This window comes from Ictidomys tridecemlineatus, chromosome 10, assembly GCF_052094955.1.
Source record: "Ictidomys tridecemlineatus isolate mIctTri1 chromosome 10, mIctTri1.hap1, whole genome shotgun sequence".
NCBI lineage: Eukaryota > Metazoa > Chordata > Mammalia > Rodentia > Sciuridae > Ictidomys > Ictidomys tridecemlineatus.
The window spans coordinates 55,280,760-55,299,085 of record NC_135486.1 but is presented as its reverse complement, the minus strand read 5'-3'; positions in this window follow the sequence as shown (position 1 = coordinate 55,299,085).

The following is an 18,326-nucleotide window of genomic DNA, read 5'->3' as shown; positions in this document are numbered from 1 at the left end:
TCTTACATTAAATAAATAAATATATATGTGTATGTGTTCATCATCTCTGTGAGCAGTAACATTTCATCATTTTTCTTCTTGAAAATTTAATATCTTACTGATCTTTGGAGGTGGGATATGATTAATAAAGAATATAGTCCTCTCAACTCTGACAAATCCTCATTCTCAACCCTCTTACAAAGAAAACTAGCACTTTATCTCAGAAGGGATTTTTTCTTTAACAAAGTCATGTCTTCTCCTATTTCTTTAATCCTTGTCATTAAAATGCGTACTGAGGATGTGAAATGTATAAAACTTTTATAAGAAAATCATCCCCTCATCTGCTGACTGTTTTCTTTCAGGGTCACTGCCCACAATACTCATGGAGGCCAAGGTCATGGTGGAGGAAGGGGGCCAGCCACCCATCCAGGGTCTTCTGGTCCATGGAGTGAGTGTGCATTTGAAACCTCTTGTAGTTGCTCCTACATGCTCACATGCACAATATCAGGGGTCACACAGTTGTCATTCACTCCATCTTCCTTCATTCCCATATCCTAAGTGTCCACTGGGTATCAGGACAGTGCTAGGGGGCCAGTCCTGTAGCAGTGAATAAATTACAATTTCTGCCCTCAGAGAGCTTGTATTCTAGTGGGAGAAGTTGAACCATCAAACACACATATTTTGAGAGGTAATAAATGTTTGGGGAGGTAATACTGTTATGTAGAAAGAAAAAATAGGGCAAATGAAAGGGTGAAGGGGGGCCTAATGTAATATTACTTGGGGTTAACAGGAAAGCTCTCTCTGATAAGATGGCATCTGAGCAGAGGCCTGCTTGAGAGAAGTGAAGGACTAAGCCATCAGGACCACTGAGGGAAAGGCACTCCAGGCAAGGGAACAGTATGTGCAAAGCCCTATGGGAAAGTTCATTCTGTGAGTTCCAGGGGTGACAAGCAAGTCTGTGTGGCTGGCAGAGAGCAAGCAAAAGAGCAGGAGGAAAGGAAGTCCAGCAGGGGAGGAGAAGCCAGGTCCTGCTTGCTGTATGCATCCTGAGGGAATGGGCAACCTTACAAGGCTTTTACACAGAGCTACATGATCTACCATGGTGAATGCTTTTTGTTTGTTTGTTTGTTTGCTTTTCCAGGGGAGCGGGGTCCAGAAACAAGTTGAAAAAGAGGTACCAAATAAATAAAAATTAAGAGGCAATCTTAAAAGAGGAAAAATGAATGTTAGCATTTTGAAACCGCCATGGGTTTCCTTCTTTGCATAGTAGTAATTCTACTTACCTTGTATGAATCTAATGCTTTTCCCCAAAAAAGCATCATTAACAATATTCAGCCAATGGTCTTGGAAAGCAGAACTTGCCGCAAGGTGACAATAAGAATTCTGAGCAAAGCTGTGTGTCCCTATGAGTATGCAGGGGACTTGACCCTCCTTTGGTGGAGTTGAGGACATTCTTCTTCCTCTTCTCTGTACTCACCTGTATGATAAGAATGAACCTGAAGGGCAACCTGGGCTTGTGCAAAGGTCAACGAGTTATAGTTCTCACTATGTAAGTTCAAAACTATCAGTCGTATTTTATTTTTAGCAACAATTTTTAAAATGTATTAATAATAAAACTATTAGTGAAACTATCAATGACTAATTTTATTAGTTGTCTCCCACATTCTTTACAAATGTTTACAAATGTTCCTAATGTAATTCCTGTGAGAACCCTTGGATGCTCTTATTAGCCCCGTTTTATTGTTCAGGAAACTGAAACTCAAGAAGGATAAAAGAAAACTTGCATCCATTTTCATTGTGGTTAGTAGCCAAGCTGCAATTGAAACCCAGTTCTGTCTGGATTTAAATCTTATGTTCTTAGTCACTCAACTACCTAATATAGCCCTGCCCCTAATATAGTATTGTCCACTAAACAATGCACAGTGCTAGATTCCCACAGGAATATACAAGTATAAATTCTAGTTCCTTGAAAGTTTAAAGGCTGGTTGGAGCTGGGGATAGTGATGGGCACCTATAGTCCCAGCTACTCAGGAGGGTGAAGCAGGAAGATCACTTGAGCCCAGGAGTTTGCGACCAGCCTGAGCAACATAGCAAGATCCCTTCTCTTAAAAAACAATAAAATAAAACACAAGACTAGTGGGAAGCCAAGTCCAACAAAGAGAACAAAAGGAGGAGAATGAAGGTACTAGATGCAGGAATGATCAGAACCCAGAAGCTTGGGGAACAGATGGAACATGAGCCTGGAGTTTCAAAGGGCTACTTTGAGCAGTATGCATAGTTAAGAGAGAGGGAGAGGGAGAGGGAGAGGGAGAGGGAGAGGGAGAGGGAGAGGGAGAGGGAGAGGGAGAGGGAGAGGGAGAGAGAGAGAGAGAGAGAGAGAGAGAGAGAGACTGTTTACACTCAACATAGGCCAGCTAAGAAAGAGAAGGAGACTTTCTTTCATTAGAGCAGAAAGTCTATTTGGACATTTGACAGTAACTGAGTTACCAGAATCCAGAAGTTATGGATTTGGTAAGGTGAGTCCTCATGTAGATTTTTCTAGCAGTTGCCACCTATTGAGCAGTTACTCTGGCACTCTGCTAGGCACTTGCTGTACTTTAGCCTATCTAAGGGTGAGGACCACCCTGTGAGGCAGTGTCTCCATTTTACAGAGGAGTTGAGTTTAGGTGGCTGAAGTCTCACAGCTATAAGTTCAGGCTCTGTACAGGTTCACTCAAAAGCTAGTGTCTTAATCTGATGTGTACTTTGTAATTTCCAGGCACACAGAGTATTTTCAGAGTAGTATAAGCTCCGTGTGTGTGTGTGTGTGTGTGTGTGTGTGTGTGTGTGTGTGTAAGAGAGAGAGAGAGAGAGAGAGAGAGAGAGAGAAACTCCAGCATGCACTGAAAATTCAGACAGCACTTCCAGCTCAGGCACACCCCCTCTATCTAGCTGGGCACACAGAGGAAGCGGGTGTGGGGTTTTGTCCCCATCTAAAGTCCTGCTAGTGTTTCTGGAATCACATTATAAAGTCACTCTTAGAACAAAGGCTTTGCTCAAAACAGGCTAGGCAGGTGTGCCTGGGCTGGGTTTCCCAGCACAGCTGCCCAGGGCCAGAGGGCGGCAGCTGTACCCAGGGTGTCCATGCAGGGTGTCTTCTGCCTCCCTGCCCCATGTCACTCAATCGGGCTCACTGCACCATGCATGGGGCCACCTGCTGTTGGCCACTGTTGGCTCGTGTCCACCCCAGCAGGCTTATGTCACATCCAGCATTGTCAGTATCAGCAGATGGGCTCAGCTCTCTAGGTCCATCAGCAGGGGTTACATGTCACCGCTGGAGCTCGGGGGAGATGTTGGTAATGGTAAAACCACCAAGATGCTGGGAAATGATGCTCTGGCGGGTCCAGGCTTCAGAGCCAAGAAAACAAGCAAATAAACAAAAGAACTTAACGGTCCTTTTCATCTACATGATCTCCTCCTGACCTAAAGGAGGGACATCTTAATTTGCAGCCTTGGAAACACACCCAGCAATTATTGAGCACCTGTAAGTCCTATTTATTGTTGTTAAAAATAAGAGGAGGGTATATTTATTATATCTTTATAAATGTAAAAAGCTTTGTCCATTCACATTGGTGTCTGACCTTGTTTCCTATGAGAAGATATCTAGAAATCTTGTTTGAGTCAACTCTCCAGCTGATCTGAAAATTTCAAGTTTCCCATGCATTACAGAAGCAAATGGACAAATATGATCCCCTTTACGTAAGAGAGAATCCACAAGCTGGGCGCAGTGGCACACACCTATAATCCTAGTGGCTTGGGAGGCTGAGGCAGGAGGATCCAGAGTACAAAGCCAATCACAGTAAGAGCGAGGTGCTAAGCAACTCAGTGAGACTCTATCTCTAAATAAAATACAAAAAAAAAAAAAAGGCGGGGGGCTGTGGATGTGACTCAGTGGTTAAGTACTCCTGGGTTTGATTCCAGGAACAAAAAAAAAAAGAAGGAGGTGGGGGGAATCCACACATCATCATGGGTGATGTGCATCAAGAGGTATCCTGAAAGATACTCACCAAAATGTTATTGGTGGTTTTATTCAGAATATGAGATCTTGAGTAATATTTTCTTTTTTCCTTGTTCTTTTCTATATTGTTTGTGAAAGAACTAAAGAGAGGAAAATAAACACATGGCCCTATCTGGAGGAGACGCTATCTAAGGCTAACATCTATATAGAACTCTGCACCTCTAGAGCACTAGCCATATCTTTATCACTTTCAAAACTTTCCACCGACCTGGAATGACTATTCCTACCAGCACAGAGAACTGTGAAACTGAAAAGGCAGATTTTGTTTTGAAGATGTGTGTTCATTTCTAAAATCATGCAAGTTTGTTATTATATGACAAAATATATTATTTAAGCGTAAAAGTATTCTTGGTTATTTATCATCAAACAAAATTAATGCTTCAGGAAAATATTCCAGTTGATGCAGTGACTTTCCACATCTCCAGTGTAGACTGTCAGAATTCCTAGGACTAGGTTCTTTCCAAGCAACAAGGAGGTGACAGTGGGTCCAACTCAGGGCTCCACAGACTTTTAGATTCTCTTCTAGTCTCCTCTTTTGACTGTAGAAGGTTCTCTGGCAAAGGATGAGGGCCTCTTTAAATCTGGAAATGCTAGCCAGGTCAACTTGAAATGGAATTATTTTAAATGCACCAGAAACCTTCAACTCAAATTACTGCTAAAACAAATTGCGGCCTCTAGAAAATTTGATCTTATTAATATTCCACTCTGGTCCTTGCTGAAGTCCTGTATGGAGATCTTGGACATGCCTTTGGCCCCTTGGACTGAGGATTTATGCTTCTTGGCTTTTCTTCTGTTTCCTGGCTTTTGGGGGCCTGCAATGCCTATTTGACCAGTCACGTGGTCATTTTGAAAGTCCTTGGACCGAGATGAGCCACCTGCTGATTGACAGCCGCCACCACTCACAATGGCAAAGACAGAGCACTAACCTCAGCCTTCATCAAACTATGGTCAGAGCATATAGTACCACACTATATGGTGTATGACTTCAAGGAGAGTGAACTGTATTTTCAAGTGACATTCACCCCACTTTGGGCATATTTTATAGTTAATACCGATGGAAAATTTATTGGCTACCCATAAAAGTATTCTGGTCTACTTTCTAGTTCTCTCCTTATATCTGACTTGATTTAGTTGTTTGGGTTGAAGAAGACTGACTTTGGCCGATTTATACCGAGGAATGGCTCAGGCAAGTTATGATGGACTTTGACATAAATAATCATTCCATTGGAGTGGAGCTTATGAGGTTATCAGATGCCTCAGGACAAAAGCAAACTTTCTTTGGAGTTGGTTTAGCTTCTGAGAAGACTGTTAAAACACACATGGTCAGTTTGTATTTGTTAAGTAAACAAATGTTTAAAATAAATAAATAAAACATGCAAGGGACATCTGATACTGTTCCTTATGCTTTCCTCCTGACACATGGTCAAGGTCATGCTATGTAAACTAAAGTAATATGACCCCCCTTTGGGGTGTTGAACTGTTTAGCAGTCAATACAGAGAGCTAAGCCAGAAGTGGTGTCGTGTGTGCCTGTAGTCCCAGCTACTCAGTTGGCTGAGGCAGGAGGATCATTGGAGTCCAGGAGTTCATGACCAACCTGGGCAACATGGTGAGACCCTGACTCAAGAAAAAAAAAAATAATACAGAAGAGCTTTAGCAGCAAGGATCAGAGCAGAGACACTAAGCAAAAATATGGCCATCCATTTGCTTCTTTTATTAAGATGGTGATAATAGAAGAATGGAAGTAACACGTCACCAAAAAGCACAGAACTGAACACAATTGAAATATTATTGATGTCTAGAATCACCTGGTCCAAACAGAAATATAAGAGAAACAACAACTTATTTAAACTGGATTTTCCGGCTGAAATGTGCTATTTTCTAGAAGCTAATGAATTGCTAAGTGAGTTTGGCTTAGGTTTCCTGAAAGAAACTTCCTTGGATCAGTATCAGTTAAAAATGCATTTGGCTACAAGTCACAGAAAACATTGCTATAGTGACTGAGAGAAAGTGAGCTTTATTTGTCTCCCACAACAGGAGTTGTGGAGGTTGCAATCAGGGCAATGCAGTTATTCACTGATGCTCTGGGGACCTGGGTTCTTTCCATTTTTCTATCCCTCACTCCATTCTTATCATGATTGGGATCTCACATGCGTTTCCTGAATGTCACCAGAGTCTTGATATCTGCATTCCAGGGGTGTGTTAGTCATCTTTTGGCCACTGTAACGCATACCTGAGATTAATATATGTATAAAGAGAAAAAGGTTATTTTGATCCACAGTTTTAGAGCTTTCAGTCCATGACCAATTGGTCTTATTGCTTTGGGTCTGTGGGGACACATCATGGCAGGAGCACGTGGCTGAGAATGGAAAGAAAGGAAGGAAGAGATAACCCCCTTTGAGAGCATATCTCCAGTGACCCAACGTTTCCTACTAGGCCCCACCTCTTAAAAGTTCTACCACCTCCCTACACCTGCATGGGTCGGGAACCAAACCTTTAACACACAGGACTTGGCAAGACATTTCTGATGCAAACCATAATAAGGCAGAAGAGCAAAGGATAAAAAGGAGAGCTTTCTCTTTGTGGAGCTTTGCCATTTGCTTAAGAGGTACACGTTCTGGAAGGACTTCTTCCCAGATCTCATGATCAGAACTATGGTAAATGGATTCCATGAGCTGTCCAAACACAGAGAAAGGGAATATGGCCATTCAGTTATATTGTTACCTCTGTAAAATTGAGGCCCTGAGGAGAGGAAACCTGAGGAAGACGGAGAGGGTCAGGTGAACAAAATTAGCAGAATCTACCACAGTATCTCGGATATAGCCAGGAATTTGGATACCTGTATAAAGTCAGGATTCATTCTACCACATACAATTTGAATGGTTTTCCAGAGGGTATGCAGCCAACGTGTTGCTTCTGTAGCACAGCATCGGAACAAGAGCACTTGAGTCCCAAGGTCTGGGATGCCTGTGGCCTTGAACAAGGATGGGAATGACGTGACAGCTATATCTTCATATTCCAGTCCAATGATGCTTGATGAAATGATTAGCATGCATCACCAAGAAGGTGGTTCATTTTTTTTTTATTTGTGGCTTAGCAGAGAAAGAAAGCCCTTTTCTCTGCTAAGCCACAAATTAAAAAAAAAAATTCATACTCCATGGAGCTGCTTAAAGAATTATCCAGAATTGTGCACTGGCATTGCTTGTCTTTCTCCTCTTTGGGGAACTTTCTGCCCAGTACACCCTGAGCTTTCTTCTCAGTAGAGTTCTGAAAAATGTTAATAGGCTAGGGTTTAAGGCTCAAAATTCACCTATTTTAAAGTCAGTGCTGGCATCTACAAACACTATTTCACAAGTAATTCAAAGCCCATGACTTGCTTGTAGTTGGTGGTATTATTTTAAATTTATGGATGACTGCACAGTATGACATAAACTCCTGCAGTAGGATTTATAAGTGATGGGCTACTTTTTAAGTAAGAGCTTTTCAAAATCAAATTGTGTTTGGCTTGTATCTCGTTATGACCTCCAGATCTTATCAAAATGCTCCTCTATATAAGCAGTCGTTTTTCTATCTTGAAATGGGGATACAGTGGTTTTTTTTATTCTCAATACACAAAATCCACAGGCAAGAGAAAACATGTCTATAAAAAGAGAGGGAGATGAAGGTCGAGTTCCTGCTGCCAAGTCCAAGTTAACCAGGTAGCTAGGAACAACTAGCGGGATACAAATGGTCATCTTAAATATTAACATTCACCCTCAATTTGTAGTTGCTATTTTTCCTTATTATATAAGGAAGGGATTCATTCATAATGAGGAGGGACAATCTTTTCCATGACAAGTGAAAATATCTTTTCAAAAGAGTAAATATGAGAGAATGGTGCTATCACTTGAATATTTAATGTCCCTCGAAAGCTCTGTATTAAAGGCTTGGTCCCCAGCTTGACATTATTAGGAGGTGGTGGAATGTCTCGGAGGTGAGGCTACTGGAGGAAGCTAGGTCACTGGGGCCATGCCCTTGAAAGGGATGTTAGAATCCTAATTCTTGAGTCTCTCTTTTTGCTTCCTGGACACCATGAGGTGACCAGCTTCTCCTGCCATGTGTTCCCACCATGATGTGCTGTCTTTCTACAATTCTGAAATCAACAGAGCCAAGTGACCATGGACTGAAGCCTCTGAAATTGTGAGCCAAATAAGCCTTTTCTCCTTTTAAGTTGATTATCTCAAGTATTTTGTCATATTAAAGGAAAAAGCACAAGTGGCTAAGAGAAAAAAGCAAAGAAAAAAAGCAAAGAGAAACCAGCATTCAGTGGTGGGAGCAGGTTTTCAGTCCAGGTAATCTTGTTCTAGAACCTATGTCCTTTACCACTACCCAAAACCATGGAATTCTCACTGTGCAACATGACAGACCAGCACTGAGACCAAAGGAGATTCCTGGGTATCTCACCGAGTGGCAAGAAAGGAGCTGGATAATTCTTTAAGCAGCTTCTCACATTTGTTCATGGGAGAAGGAGGGAGGACAGTTGAACTGAGAAGCCCCAGAGCACCCACGCTCGGATGGTGGGGAGTGGAACTCACCCATTCACATGTGGAATTGAAGAGAGAAACAGAAAAACAACCACAACACAATAGTTAAGTGTAAAAAGGCCAATCAATGAAATCACTTTCTCATGTGTGAACAACAAAGCTATAAAAAGAACTTGAAGCAGCTTTTCAGTCAAACCTCTGCAGTATATGCACCCAAGAAACAGTCTCCAAATTGAACTCTCAACTTTTCATGTAAGGCCAATTTTCATTTAGGTGTGTCCTCATCTTACCCTTCTCAAGTCAGAATGATCCTTCCTGCTAGCCACAAGCCAAGTTCAGCTGGACAATCCAACATAAACTCAGAGTTCATAAAATCTATTAAAAAAAAAAAAGAATCTCCATCACCAGCCTGTATTGCAGAAGTAGCGATCACATATCCAGCCAAAGTAAAATTAAGAAATTTGCATGTCATTTATTAATATCCTCCTTGTCTGTCAAGCAGTCTTCAAAAACATGTTTTCCTCCTTTCAAAAGAAGCAAATTGTAATAAGCTTATCCACACAAAGGATCTCAGGCCAGACTATATTCCTCCATGGGTAGGTGGAGGATATACTACCATAAGGGAGACCTTGACCAATCCATACATTCCCCTCTTCATCCTAATACCTGGAACATTCTTTCCCGTGTACGGTCATTGTATCTTGTCTTCAAAATGGTCTCCTCCCCAATATAACCTGTCTTGAAATCAAAATATCATTCAAAAATATTCCAAAATACTGGGGTGTTTGATTAGGGAGCTATTGACAGGTTAAGAGGATTAATGATATTGTGGTTGTGGAAGAAAAGGTTCTTATGTTATAGAGCTGCACAGTGATGCAAGAAATGAAACATAATGATATTTGTAATTTACTTTAAAATATGTTAATAAAATCTTTGCATTAAATAAAGTATGATAAAAATGTCAAGAACTGGTATGTTCAAGAAATGAGTTGGTAAGTATGTATTCCACCTTTCTCTCTGTAGCTTTATGTGTTTGAACATTTTTCACAATGAAAGAACAAGAACTCCAAGACAGGAGTTTTCTTGCTTGGAAATTCAGTGGTCTCCTGCTCTCTTCTGCCAGTTGTAGCAATCCTTAACTACCCTTCTTCATATTAGCTCTGAGCCTGTGTTGCCAGGAACCCTGACATTCACAGCCAGAGAAAGGGTAATAATAACTGTAACTGGCATCCAAGAAGCTTTTTCCATGTGCCAGGCACCATTCTAAACACTTTTCATGAATTACATCACTTAGACCTCACAACAGCCCTATGCAATAGCTAACACAGCTATCATTATCCCTGGAAGTAGAAACTGAGAACCAGAGCAAAATGCAGCTAACGTGCCCAGGGTCACTCAACTAGCAAGTGGTACAGAAAGAATTTCTACCAGGCAGTTACTTCTATGCTAAACTGCCTCATCCAATTGGGGATCTGAAGTCACAGTGTCTCTCCTCCAAAGGTCTTGGTCGTGCTTTCCTATCCTACATGATATCGATTACATTCTAGCAGTTCTCTTTCTACATGCAGTAAAGGGAAGTTTCAGTTGTTCCTTCTTTTTTGTATGTTACCTGCAGGCCAATCAGTGCCTACTTCTTCACAGGCACTCACTAAGTGTTGATAGATTGATTTATTATATGGAAAGTCCCAGGAGGAAAGAGTCAAGAACAGCACCAGACTAACAGCCAACCTTAAAGCCTTAACTTTTGCCTGGAATTTATTTTTTTATTTTTTAAATTTGTCCTAAAAATACAAGACAATAGAATGCATTTTGACACATCATACCTAATTGGAATATAATTCTCATTCTTCTGGTTGTACATGATATAGAATCACACTGGTCATGTGGTCATATGTGTACAGAGGGTAACAATGTCCTATTCATTCTATTTTCCATCCTACCCCCTTGCCTGGAATTCTTATCCCCATTATTCAAGCATAAGCAAGGACAGTCCTCAATCATTAGGTGATAATCCTACTTGAAGGTATTCAGAATCCAGTTCTGATGTAGACCTTGGTTTCTTCCTGCCTAATTGAATCACTACTAGAAATGACAGCAAAGAAATTTGGTGCCCATTTGTATATCCACCAATGGCATCTAGCTGAAACCCAGCTTCTTTCTCCTCTGTCCTCCTCTATCAGTATTGTATAGTTTTGATGGTTAGAAGACAGGGGAAAGCCAGAATCTTTTATTGTGAACTAGTTTATCTAGAAATATAGAACACTGAATTCCTCCACCCCCTCATATTAGGAACAACCACTTCAGTGGACTTTTTGGTTAGGCAAGGAGACAGCAGAGATCCAATTTCAGAATGGGAATATTCAAGCTCACTGAGTCAAATTGATTTGCATAATTATGTAAAAAGTTGTTCATGGTGAGCACGCTCCCTTATTACTTTTCTGAAGATGGTTTTAGATTCAATAGTTTCTGAAAATTATTTTCAGTTCTTGGTTGATATATTATTTTCATTTATTTTCCAAGGGCTGGTTCATAGTAGAGTGGGAAAAAGACTGAGAGGATGTTGGAAGCCAATTGCCACTTTTAGGGAGGCCAGACTCCCTAAAAGACCAAACAAGCATAGCCAAATTCTATCCTAATCTTTCCACAAAAGTTCCAGAGCAGCAGTCACAAAACTTAACAGTCCACTTCACTGAGTTCTCAAGGCTGTTCCAGAGAAACCCAAAGCAAGGGCCATTCTCTATAGGTAGCAGTTTATTCCTTATGAAGTGATTCCCCTTCAATGAAAACGTATTTACTCTTAGTGTGGTCCTAATACAGGAAGTAAGCATCAAGGAGATGGGCCTTTACATCAAAGGTAAGAAGCCACTCATTCCCTGGATTGTGGAGTTTGATTGTAACTCTGGGCAGGAGAGACATGTTCATGGTCTCCCACCGTCTGTATGTCTGCCTAGCCTGGTAAGTCTTGGGAATTTGGTTGCACTTGCCAGCATATTTGGCCATCTCAATCCTGCCTTGTGTCTCACAGATGCACTAGGTCGCCTTCAAGTGGTTTAACAAGCACATTTCCATTAGTTTTTCACAAATGCTTCACATTGTTGGCAATCAGACAAATACATTGAAACAACAATGGAATATAGCCTTTTGGGTTAGCATATCGGGCTTGCAAAAGTTCTACAGAATAACAGCCAGTGTTGACGTAGGTTGAATTACCCTTATTCTACCTCAACCCTTTACCAATAGCCCAGAGGAGAAATAGTCTATAGTTCCTATTGTCATTTATATAATAATTATGTCATCAGCATGAATAAAGTTAAACATCAACAGGGCCAGAGGCACCTCGATATAGAAATTATTCCATGTGTATATTTATTAGTTAAATAATCTGTTCAGGAAATATTTACTGAACATCTGGGAAGTACAAAGAGTAAAGGAGGAAGGTAAAAATACATTGAATGCTAAGCTGGGTTGTTAGGCTGATCATCCTATGAGTTGGGTAACAAGATCCCCTTTTCATGATGAAGAGAAGATGAGTAATTTGCCCAAAGTTACCCACCTAATGAAACCTTTGCTAGCAGCTCCCTGGAGATGGAAGGTTACGAATGTCCCCCACCCTCTTGGAGTTTGCCATCTGTAGGGGGCACTGAACAGGCATAGGAAATCCCCACAAGAACAAGGAGAGCCCCAAACCTTGAAGGATTCAGACAACACACATTCTGGGGAGTTAAATAAGAAGAGATTCTCATGGTCCAGGCAGGGCAGTGCTAAAAATATTTTTCAGACACACACTGAACAAAATCATCTAAGATCGGTCACATTAGAAGAGAGTCAAGAAACAAGAGGAGTGGAATGTTCAAGGGGAAGAGATCTGCTTGAAGAAGTCAGTAAAGAAGAAAGGCCCAGGGCATGCTCAGGAAAAATTACCCACTAAGAAACAAACAAGGAGAAAGGAAACAATAATTATGTAAAACCATAATTTTAATCTCCTCTTGAGTTCAGGTGCCCGGCTTCTGCAGATGAGGTTTCAACAACTGTGCCCAATGAAGTGAAAAATGAGCCCAAACTAAGAACCCAAATACTTGTTTGTGTGAGCACAGGCTTAGTTCTAAAACCAACAAAAGGAAATAAGGTGATCTTTCTTGAAGAATCTCTAATTCAAATCCCCCTGAGCCCTGCCTGGTTGAGCTCATTTGCAAAAATGAAAAAAGTGAGCAAGGAGTGACAGTCCCTTCTTATTAATATTCTCAACACCCAAAAATGCATATTGTGGACACTGAATTCTTTCAGGACTCCATATTTCTCTAAAACCTCAGGATGCATCCAATCATCTCAAGGAAGGGACATCATCAATTTCTGGACTAATAAATGTTAATTCATATTCATCACATATGAATACAATGGATGTGCAGCAACTTCAGAAAAAGCATCCTGCAAAACTAAACAAAGGTCAGGGAATAGTAACAAATACTCTTGATTAGGTGCTTACCACATTCTGAGCATGGAATGAGTACTTTAAATGTCTGTTAAATGTTGTGCCAAGTGCTCAGAATAAGATTAAGAAAAAAATCACACAATTTCTTCCTCCGTGCTTCACACACATTTTTCTCATATAGTCCTCATAATGACCCCATCACTAACCTTAGACCATATTTGAGAAAACCAAAGATAGGTAATTTGTCCAATATCATATATGTAATAAGTGGCAAAGAGAGGATTCAAATCCAGTGGCCATTACCCCCTCTAGAATTTGGGAGTTTACTGGAAGCAAAAGCACCTCTCCAGCTCACAGGACTGTAGGACAATCCTGAAAAGACACATGTACATAAAGAACACCATGCATGCGGCTGTGAAAGGACAGGGCAGCTGCAAGGCCCAGGGGAAATCTGCTCCCCTTGTAGTGCACCAGTGTGGTGTTTGCAAAGGTCCCAGAGCCTTGAGCCAAGGAGCAGAAAGCCATTTAAATTTTTGGTCCAGATCTCTAGTCCTCAAAACCTTTCTATCTAATTAAACTTCCAGTGGCTTTATTTCTGCAGCCCTTCTTACAGGAATACTCTATTTAAATAAATAGATAAAAGAGAAGGGAACTGATTGAGCCAACTGAGAATTTATCTCATTTCCACATCTAACTCCTATGACTAATGCACTTGGGAAAGGGCAAAGTCTGTCTAGGTAAGATTGTGTTTTGCATAAACTCTTATGCATGAAGTAGCTCTGTTTGCAACTAGATAGGATCCAAATTTCAGAATTACTCTAACCACTGGCTGTAGTGAAGTTTCATTTAAAAAGAGAGGGGGGTGGAGATATGCTTGAGTTATAATAACTCTGAAGACAGACTCTTCCTGATCTCCAGGCTTTCATCTCCATGGTGTGGAAGCATTGACAACATCTCCTATAGACTCAGCCCACTCAGACTCCAGCATCCCATCAGGGAACTCAAAGAGCTTCTTATTTAGTAGTCGAGCAGAACCAGCATCATCACCTCAGCCTAGCCTAGCTATGGCTTTGTGCCCCAGTTCTGGTCTTTGAGTTCCTGCCGGGGACAGGCATCTAGTGCACTAGCCTGTTGCCTTCCTCGTGGTGTTGACCTGGGCAAGCTGGTTTCCTGCTATAACCTGCTTCCATGTGCAGAAGCTCCTTAGACTCCTCTTTGGAAAGCTGTGTCACAGCCATTGGCCATTCTTTCTTTCCACTTGAGCTCAGTTCTCCCCAAATGTCAATGTGCATAAGAATCACCTGGGGATTTTGTTAAACTCTGGGCCTTTAACTCAGAGGGGTTGGGATGCAACATAAGAATCAGCATTTTTAACAAACTACCAGGATAGGTTTTAGAAATAATTACAGGTTAATCAGCATTAAGGAGATGAGGTAGCCAGTGGCCACTACTATTTTTGTTTGTCCACAACATCTTTACCTTCATCCCCCATCCCAGTAATAAAGTTTCCTCTCCTACCCAGAGAAATGGGCACACGCTCAGGTTGGGATAATCAGAGTCCTACCTAGAAATGAGATCTGGATTGGCAACAGGTGGGAGCAGGCTCTCTTTTCCCCTGAGGTTACCAAACTGGGATGGTGTAGTCTGGGACTCCTTGGCACATACAGGAAGCCCATCAGCAGTGATAGAGAATGAGAAGAACCTACAGAGAAAGATGAAAGGAGCAGAGACAATGATACTATTTTAACTCCTGGATATAGTCACACCAGATGCCAACCTGTTATGTGAGCCAATATATTTACCTTGAGTTAATCATTATCACTTATAAATAAAAGAGACCTAATTTATATAGTGGGTAAGGCAATTTGGGATTAAAAAAAAATGAAGGTCATTCACAGAAAGACTCTAAAAGCAACTCCTGAAGGCTAATTTCTAAAAAAAAAAAAAAAAATGCTCGAGCAATGGCAGTTTTGTTGAGCTACTTGCTCTGTCTCACTCTAGGCACCACTAGGACAAGGGTAGTATTCATTTGGAACATTTATGAAAGATCTTGTGATTTAATTGCAACCTCTCTTATGAACCCCAAATTCTCTGGAGGGACAAAATAAAGCCAGGTACTTAAGCCATCTCTGTGCCCTGGACAGCACCCCATAGCAGAAGGGGATACTGTTAGTGAAGTCAAGAAAACATGATCAATTGTGGAGTCCTAAGGGCCTGACCTCCAAGCACAGGTAATGGCATAAACAAGAAACTTGAGGTGCTTTAACAAACAATGGTCGCATGACACCTTTTTATGATGGTATTATATCAAAACATTCTGCAGAAGCTCCACCTATCCAACTTCCTGCATTTTTAGTTAGACAAACAAAGCTTAAAGTTAACACAGGCTTTTGACTCCAAATCAGATTCATAAGTGGCCCCATTTCCACTCATAGCCCTTGATGTCATCTCCTAGAGAGTCATTATCCCAGCCCTTTAGGGACTTACTGAGGCCTTGGGATCTGAGCTACTTTGCAGATCTGTAAAAAAGCAAAGGGTTCACATGCAAAATAGATTTCGACTGTTCCAATGTGAGTTGCAGGAAAAGGGGCCAGTTTGTGGTGAAGGAAGAGGAAAGAGGAGGTTCCTGCTTTTCTCTGTGACTTCCCTATTTCACTTAATGGCAGCTCCGCCCTTCTGTTTACTCAGGTTCAAAACCTCAGAGCCCTTTTGACTCTCTTTCGCCTTTTCCTATTCTTCCTTTTTGCCTTCATGAGATTGATTCCATCTGATGCCAACTCTGACATCTATCTGCTTTCCATTCTGTCTCTGCCTTTTTCAGTCCCTCACTATTTCCACCTGAAGCTATGACAATGGCCTTCTAGCTATTCTTCAATTTCTTTTTCCCACTCCTGCCAGATCCCAATCAAATATTTTGAGGACTGTTGACTCACCCCTGTGGTAGATCATCATTTCCCAAGATATCATACCAATATCTCCCATTCCACATGTTCTTACAATGACGTTCCTTCTCGCAAAATGTGGCTTCTATGCTCCTTCCCCTTTAACTTGGCTCAAGATGCAGCAGAAGTGATGCGATATGACTTTTCCAAGATTAGGACCTAAAAAGTGATATTGCCTAGTTCTCTTGGGAAACTTGCCTTCAGATCCTTGGTTGCCATACATGAAGTAGAAGGCTGCCATATTGGGAGGAAGCCTAAGCCACATGGGGACAATGTGTGGGAATGCTCCTAATGTGAGATCTGACAGTTAGAAATGTGAATAAACAGAGCTGTAGATAATTTTTTTACCCAAGTTGGTGAGTCACCCCTACCCTTTGAGTTCTCCTAACTAAATCCATAAACATCATGAAGCTGTGCTCTTTTTAATTCCTCAGTTACAGAATCTGGTGGAACATAACAAAATTGTTTTAAGCTGCTGTTTTGGGAAGTAATTTTTTTACACAGCTAGTATATAACTGATATTGTTTTAAAACTGCTTAATTTTTTACACATAACCGGTATTAATCTTCTGGCCACAATCTTTAAGAAGCTACTAATAGAAGTGATGAGGTTTAGGAACCAGGAATAAATATACCTTTAGCTCAGTTGTAAAGCAGATGCTTAGCATGTATGAGACCTGAGTTCAAATACTAGCACCACCAAAAAAAAAAAAAAAAAAAACAAAGAAAAAAGTAGAATTTCAACAACTGTGAGTAAAGGGAGGAGATGATCTGAGCAGGAGAATTCATTTATTCCTATGCATTATTTTCAGAGCTTTCTTTCTATGCACTAGGTACATTATAGACTTTGTCATCATCCAAACCTTCACCATCATGGACATAAGGTGAGCATTAACTATCTGCTTTAATAGTTGTAGAAATTGAAACTCAGAATGGAAATGCAAATTTCCCAAGGCCTCCCTGAATACAAGTGGCAAACCAGGAATCCAAACTCAGGGTCTGATGATGCCAAAGTCCTCAGGATCCTTTTACAACACCTCTCTCAAAGAGCTGAACCTAAGAAAGAGAAGGCGGATGAGCACTTGGCACAACTTTGCTTTACCTTTCCCAGGACATTACTGAAATAACTTCTCTCTCTGGAATAAGGAAAAACAAAGCAGTCTGGCTTGGCTAGAGAAAGCCCCCAGCAACAATGTCGAACAAGCCAGGAGTAATTTGTTTCTATTCTTTTCCATGTGACCGCCGGAGGTTATCCTGGTTTTTATTAGCCCAAACTTCTCCTTTTCAAAAGATAATTCTTTGAAATCTTCTGGGAAATTAACATGGCTCAATCTGGCTCTGGGCTGGCCACCACATGCTCACAGAATTAAGAGAACCTGGGGTTTTAACCCCTTAAAGTCACATACACATGCACACAAAACTGTATTTGCCTCTGTGGTTTTTGTTGTTTAACAGGCTGTAAAGAGAAAATTCACACTGAATGAGCTGTGATGTTCAGCTGTATCCTGGAAAAAAAAAAATTCATCTTCTCAACTTGTTCCAATTCAGATTTAGTTACAATGAAGACTCAGTGGAAATCTTTTATTTAACAAATATCAGGAACTAATGAATATTCAAGTTTATTTCATTTAAATATGCTAATTATTTCCAAATATTCCTTAAGGAACTTTTATTAAGAACAAATAATATAAAATAACCACCATGGAAATTTTGAATTCTAATTCTACTCCCTATTATGGTCAATTACAATTAAAATGTTGGCCATTTTTCTTCATTTCAATCTTCTATCCAATTGGAATTGTTTTTATGATTGTTTCAAATGTCATGGGAAAAATGTAAAAGTGACACAACTGAGGGAATCGGTTTAACATTTCCAGATCAATGTTTCTGGTTAGTAAGACTTTGTTTTCCTCTAGGAAGTTTGGTGGGGGGTAGAGAGGGTGGAAAAGAAGCCCCCCAGTCCTCTATCCAATCTCCTTTAGCAGCCTTACTGTGAGGGCTTATGGTCTTTGAAGCTTGTATCTCCCTAACTCTCCTCTTCCTTTCCTAGGCCAAGGTCCCTGAGATATGACTAAGAATATCCCACTAGGAGCTGAGAGTGGAAGCGGGGACCCTGTATTTTCCTCAAGACCCAGCATTTCTGTAGTCAGAAATACCTGAAATATAAGGGTGCACATTTACTGGAGGATGAAGCGTGTGAGTTCTTTAAGAAGAACATAGAATCTCTGTCAAGCCACTGCAGTCACTTCACATTTTGTCTCACACCTTCTTGCTGCAAAGACATAGTAATGATAGGTAGGAAACAAACAAAAGCAAAACACTTGGACTCAAAGTCATTGCCTCTGTATAGAAATTAAAAATGATGAGCAGCAACTGGAGCCACAGGCCTGCACGCAGTG